This window comes from Neopelma chrysocephalum, unplaced genomic scaffold (assembly GCF_003984885.1).
Source record: "Neopelma chrysocephalum unplaced genomic scaffold, ASM398488v2 Primary Assembly neopelma1_124483, whole genome shotgun sequence".
In the NCBI taxonomy this organism is placed as follows: domain Eukaryota; kingdom Metazoa; phylum Chordata; class Aves; order Passeriformes; family Pipridae; genus Neopelma; species Neopelma chrysocephalum.
Genome location: NW_020930145.1, coordinates 464 through 6,812, shown reverse-complemented (window position 1 = coordinate 6,812; position 6,349 = coordinate 464). Strand labels below are relative to the sequence as shown.

The window sequence follows — 6,349 nt, the reverse complement described above, 5'->3', positions numbered from 1 at the left end:
TCCCAATTCCTTGGATTCAGTGGAAGGATTTTTCCTTGCTTCTCCCAGTGAAGGAGCTGCACCACCCTGTGTCCATACTCACAGAGTCCCAGAGCGAGCAGGAGGAGCAGGGCAGGAGACCCGTCCATCTTCTGCTGGGGGTGTCTGTCCTTGGAGACGGCGCAGTGCAGCTGAGATGATCTTTGTCACTTGACTTGGGAGGCTGGGTCACACTTTGGGGAGGATGTGATGTCATCAGGACCCTCTTGGGTAAAGAGGTGATGCTCGGCATCTGTTGCAAAATGCAGGGGAAAAGAAAATTTCTGAAAAAATTCCATTTTAGTCCAGAATTTGGGCTCATTTATCCTTATCAATTCTTAATGGTGTCTCACAGAGTTTGCCTTGATGACTTCCCTAGAGATCCAGAGTGCTGCTGCTCATGCCTGAGGTAGGATCAGGCGCCCCAGCCTGCTGTCCCCCAGCCCTCTGTGGGTCCACAGCAGCTCCACAGAAGTCACAGACAAGCCTCGTGCTTTGGGTGAAGGTCCCAGTTTGCATTTCCCAGAAGGGATTCTTCATCCTTCTCTTGACCACACTCAAGGGGTCTCATGTGGAATGCAAAGCCCAGAGTATTGTCTTACCCAGCAAGTGAGACACAGATGTTTCATGGCATAGATCCATGTGTATCATTTATCTTCAAGCACAGGCTTTGCTGGCACACAGCCAGGTTCTTCAGGTGCTCGATTGTTCTCTCTGCAATTTCTCTATGGTCAATTCTTCTTTGCATTTACTCAGGGAAAGTGCAAGGCAGGTGGTCTGTGAGCAGAAACCCACCAGAGCGCCCAGTGCCCAAGGGCTTTTCTTTTTCTTTTTTTTTTAGCGACTCGTGGTTCTCTTCTCTAACCACAGGAGCTTCCGCCCTGCCCAAAAACCCCTTGTCTGCTTCACCAGAGAGGGCCCTGGGGCTGCCTCTGAGTGACCATTTGCACATGGGGATGGGTGATGCTTCCTGGAGCTTGCATATCTGAATAAACAGAATTTACTGCAGTCAATCAACATGTCCCTAAATAATCAACATGTTAAAAGTCCCATTATTGTTAACCAAAACAATTGACAGAGACTATTTTTGTTACCTCTCATCTGTTTCTTTCAGAAACAAACAAATCCCACCTTCCTTGCTCGGGCCAAACTCCTGCTGAAATCGGTGGAATTGGGGGTAACAGCAGAAGAGGAATAGCATGAGGGAAACAAAACATTACCCACAGAACTGTAAAAACACAAGAAGTAAGGCCCTTTAATCCATATTTACTTTCTCAGTGCAGCCTTGTAATAGATTAGATGAAACAGTAAAAATCCTAGGAGAGAGATGGCAACCACAGACAGAGGATGTGTTAAGTGAGAGCATTTATTTCCAAGTCACTTTGTAGTGAATTCAAAGCCTGGCTGCATTTTAGAAAGAAGTAGCACACGCCCTTGAGTAGAGATTTATTCCTTATTCCTCATCTGCTTGTCACTGATGCCTGTCAGCATCAGGATTGACCTGGTTCCTTTGCCTGAACCCTGTCACTGGGAACAGAGAGGGCGTTTGGCCTTGGGAATCGATTTGAAAAGCTCCAGTTTTGGAAGGAGCTGTGCTTTAGGGTGCAGTTCCCAGAAACAGTGCTGCTGGTTGTCTGGGTGTCTGTGCTCCATCTTGTCTTTTCCAGTTTGCCAGGGCAGAGTGCATGAGGTGCAGTCACAGTGTAGAGAACGTAGGAGATGGGTTTGTGTGCTGACAGCACCCGGGGGACGATCCAGAAGCCCAAAGGTGTGGATGCTGCGAGGTGTCAGTGTGTTGTGCTGGGTTTGGTGTGGGGCTTCCCCTGCACAGGCCTGGTGAGAGAAAAGGGTTTGATTTCCTTTGATGGGAAAGGAAGAGAAAGGCAATTAATTGTGTGATGAGCTGATGATCTTGTTTAGCCTTGGTCTGCAGCCAGGGACCTGCAAGACCAAGCTGCAAAATGTTCTGAAATCATCTTTGATGATCCTAGTGAAGGATCTGCCTACATTTCAGGTAGTGACAGCCAGCAGAAGGATGTTCTTAAGATACACTGATGATCAATTCTTACTCTAATTTAAAAAAAGAGTGCGAGTTTAATTTACCTCTGACTTCTGCTCACTCCTGTCCTCTCACCAAGCCTTTCTCCACATTCAGAAATGAATGAATAAAGAAGACCTTGGGGTTTTTTTTTGATTGGACAAGCTGTTATCAATTCCTAGAGAATTTTTCTTATTGCAACCTGTTTACTGCAGAGGAGTTTGAAAGGAGGCTTTCTAGACAGGCAGAGTGCACCCAAAATGATAGAAATTGCTGGTCTCCAGGACCTAAGAGTTTTATGCTGATCTAACAAATTGGAGATTTGGCACCCTTCTTTACTGAAGATTAATTTGTGGTGGAAAATGAATCATTCTGCTGCCAGCAAGAATCCCAGGCCAGATCCTTAGGTGCTCTTTCATGCAGTGAATTGCACTATTAACTTCTAAAGAGCTTCATTTCAATAATTGGGAGTTGCTCAGAGCAGCAGAAATTTCCTCTCTAAATAAAAACTGAAATATGCTACAATTTCTTAAACCATGTCATGTTAGTGCAGCTGAAGGAAAGGTGTCCTTGATTTCCTGAGGTCCTTGTAACCCAACTGCTCCATTGGTGCAGAACTGAAGAGCTGGGCAGATATTTTTTCTCTGTAGGGACAGAACATCCCTGTCCAGGGCTGGCAACAGGGGTTGAAATAAGTGAAGAATGCAAACATCATCCTAAACAAGGCAGCATGGACAGCTTTTCATTATCATTTCTCCCTTGGAAAGGCAGACAAGGATCAGAAGAGTCCTGGGTGTAATAAATATCCATTGTAAAACTGACAGACTGTTCCCTTTTTCAGATGGGTAAAAAAAATGCATTCTGTCTTTAAAAAAAAACACAAACAATTGTAGGGATCTACTATAGTAGGGGAGGGTGGTCTTTCTCTGAGTGATTGTATTAATTTAGACAACTGAAAGACAATTACCTTTCTTACTATAAGCCCCATGGCTGTATAACAAAGAACATGAATTTATCTGATTTAAAAGATGCTCTGATTTGCAAAGAATGAGGCTCCAGAGCTGTGAACATGCTGTCCCAAACTTTCTTGGCAACCCAGCTTTTCCAAGCACTAGCCCAGCACTGGCTGCCTGGAGCAGTAGTGGGGATTTCTTGGTGGGTCTCTGGCCACAAGCCCCAGGGTGCCCAAGGCTTGCAAAACTGCAGAAGTGGTTTCCTGCAGAGCAGGGGAGGTGAAGAAACTGGCTGCAGGGAGGTCTTTTTGCAGAAGGATAATGCACATGGGCAAAAGCATTTCTTTTTCCAAACTGGCAAATTGCAATTCTCCTTGTGATGGTGTTTTCCTTGTGATTCAGGATGATGGGCGGGTTGGGGTGGCAGGAGGGAAAACATAAAAGAAAGATCTCCATGTGCCCTAGAAACTGGGTTGCCTCTAAATCTATTCCTGTCTGGAGTGCTGTTTCTCAGGAAAGTCATCCAAGTTTGCAGCAGCCTCCCTGCTGCTGTTCCTTAATGCCTGCAGGGGAAATGGAGGCCTGAAGCCGTGGTGATTTTTTTGGTCTGCCACAAGCACCACCTGTCTTTATGTTTTATATCTACTGGTGTGTCAGGGCCAAGTGATTTGAACTACTTAATCACAAAAAAACCCCAAACAAAAACTGCAAACAAATCCAAAAACACAGAACAAGAGAATCTTCTGTCTCGTTTTTGCCCTTAAGTCATTTCACAGTCCCCTCCCATCCAACGGCTATCGGATGAAGAATTTTTAGGTTGCTTTTGGGCACCTTCCTGCTTTGTTGCCTGAGGGTGCCAAGTTTAAGGGAAAATTGCCAATGCCTGTCACTTACTAACCTTTTACGCCTCCACCTTCGTCTTCTGGTTTCTAAAATAAGAAAGAAAATGTTTTAGTTCAAAGCTACCAAGTCACAGCTCAGTAAAGAAACACTGCAGCAAGGTGGGTCTGGTGTTCCCCAGCAGCTGATACCTTTAAAATTAACCACGGATAAACCAAGTTTATTTTTAAGCAAATCCCTGCCAGGGAGTGGTGCTGCAGCTCCTGTTACCTCAATATTCCACTTAAACATTTTGATGAATTAAAATGTGAGGTGAGTAGCAGTAGTAGGGTCAGCCTGGGAATCCAGAGGGTGAATTATTTCTGTTGACTTTGGCATGTTGCTGAAAATCCCTTAGCAGGAATTGTTTCTACAAGAGGTGAGTGGCACTCCACATGCAACCAAGTTGAACGATGCTCTTCCCCATTTTAGCATCTCTGTTGTTACTTTGGGATGTATTCAGCAAAATACAGTGTTCTGCCATTAATTTTAGCCCAAGTATTAATCTATCCTGGAGGTTTTAGGCTGCTGCAGAAATTAACTGCAGCTGATGGCTTTTCACTGATCGTTTTACATCAGTGTTAAAAGGCAGAAGTAAATCACTGAGTGGTGTTTGTAGGTTAACAGTGTTGCAGGTCACCAGGGAATGCCACAGTATGTGGAGAGCTCTTGGCTCCTGGTAACTTCAGAGGGAATTTGGACCAAGTCCAGGCACTCTGCTGCATCATCAGCTACTTCCCCCAAGGAGAATGATTTTTGGCTGTGTCTCCTTAATGCTTTTTCATGTATTCCTTCCTATCTCTGCAGAGTATGGAGATTAGTATTTTTTCAGGGCTGAAGGATGCTGAAAAATGGTGCTTTTTCAGCTGGGTCAGCTGGTAAATTCATCTGGCATCAGCTCCAGGCCTCAGGGTCAGGGAGGATCTAGTTAGGTTAATTCAGCAGCAGAACTGCTGGTGTTCAGGCAAATGAGCAGAGCTGGATTAATGAAGTCATAACTTCTGGGATACTGGAGAGTTGAACTGATTTCAGTGAGCTAAATTGAGTTAAATCCATTTGCACTCACTGCTTGCTCAGGGTAGCTTAACTTCATTTCAAACACGAAATTTCACCAAAGGGCTTTTGCTGACCCAGAGATTCTGCATTCCTGCTTAAACTGTGGCAGTCTCTGAACCTGTGTAATGAAGTTACTTTTTTAGTTACAGCTCAAGCTGCTTCTGGGAGTCTCAGCATATGCTGGAGCATATTTACCCTGATGTGTCAGAATGTTTCAGGCCCTGGTACATTAATCTCTGACACACCAATTTAAGGATGGTAGAGCCAAGACAGTTCATACAGTAAGTTCTGTCTGTTTCTAATCAATTTTCTTCCTTGAAGGTCTTTTTCAACCTAAATAAATTTCTGATTCTATGATTCTAAGTTGTTAATTATTTTTCAGCCTAAGCCTACCGATGAGGAAAATACAGACAGTGATTTTAACAGTAGTCCTTCTCTTGCATTGACTGTGTCCTGGTTATCTGATACCTCACAAAGCAGGCAGAACATCCATCCCTCTGAGGGACAGGGCTGTGGTTTGAGGCCGGAGGTGAATCTATAGGGATTGTGGTGAGCCTTACTTGGGCACTGCAGGATGGTGATGGCCAGGGCAATGAGGAGCAGGAGGCAGGCGCCTGCCGAGGGAACCCAGATGATACCATCACAGAAGGAATTCAGGTCCTTCTCTGTGCTGGACTCTGAAGGAATAGAGAAGGGTAAAGGTCAAAAAAGCACAGAAACATTAAGTTTGTAAAAGACCTCCAAGATCATTGAGTCCAAGCTTTGAGCAGGAATGGAGAAGGGGAAAGGTCCAGCAGGTGCTCAGGGCTGGTGTCAGGGCCAGTTCTGGTGGAGCCAAGGGAGCTGCCAAGGGCCCTGCCTGGTGTTCCATGAGGCTGGTGGTGAGGCAGAGGGCTTCCCCTGGGCTGCTACTCTCACCATTTTCCAGAGACTTGAGGGAGGACATGTAGCCAAAAATTTTCTCTTTCCCCTGATGAGGCTAAAACCACTCCCAGCCCTTAAGGCTCTGCCCTCCCTCCCCCTCTTCTCAGTGTGCCCAGGCATGAGACATGCTCGTGCTTTTTACCTCATCCTTAGCCTTTCCTATGTGGGATGAAACATTGGAGTTTAATCCTTCCAACTCTGATAAAGCTCTGTGGATTTTCACTCTCCTCCCACTCCAAAATGCCTGCAGGTTTCAGTGGCATCAGTGGGCCAGAACCCAGCTGCTCCCCTCTCCCTCCCTGCACCCAGGCTACCTGGATCTGGGGTCTTGACGTAGGAGTCCTTTCCAGTGATACCACGCTGAGTGGTGGGTCCTGGTGTGGTGATGACTAAAAGTGAAAATGGATGAATTCAGCAAGTAGGGAAATGCAGTAAAACAGGTCTCTCCTGCCCTTCATTCTCCCACCCCTGCCCAGGTTAT

General features: G+C 45.7%; 1 long non-coding RNA gene across 1 annotated transcript; it reads right to left on the bottom strand.

Annotated features, from left to right (window-relative positions):
- Nucleotides 1–1,826: 1,826 nt before the first annotated feature.
- Nucleotides 1,827–5,617, bottom strand: LOC113962216. The gene is made up of 3 exons (XR_003532481.1): nt 5,505–5,617; nt 3,908–3,938; nt 1,827–1,851 (listed from the first exon to the last, which is right to left on the bottom strand). It is a non-coding gene; the product is annotated as an uncharacterized LOC113962216 (long non-coding RNA).
- Nucleotides 5,618–6,349: the final 732 nt, after the last annotated feature.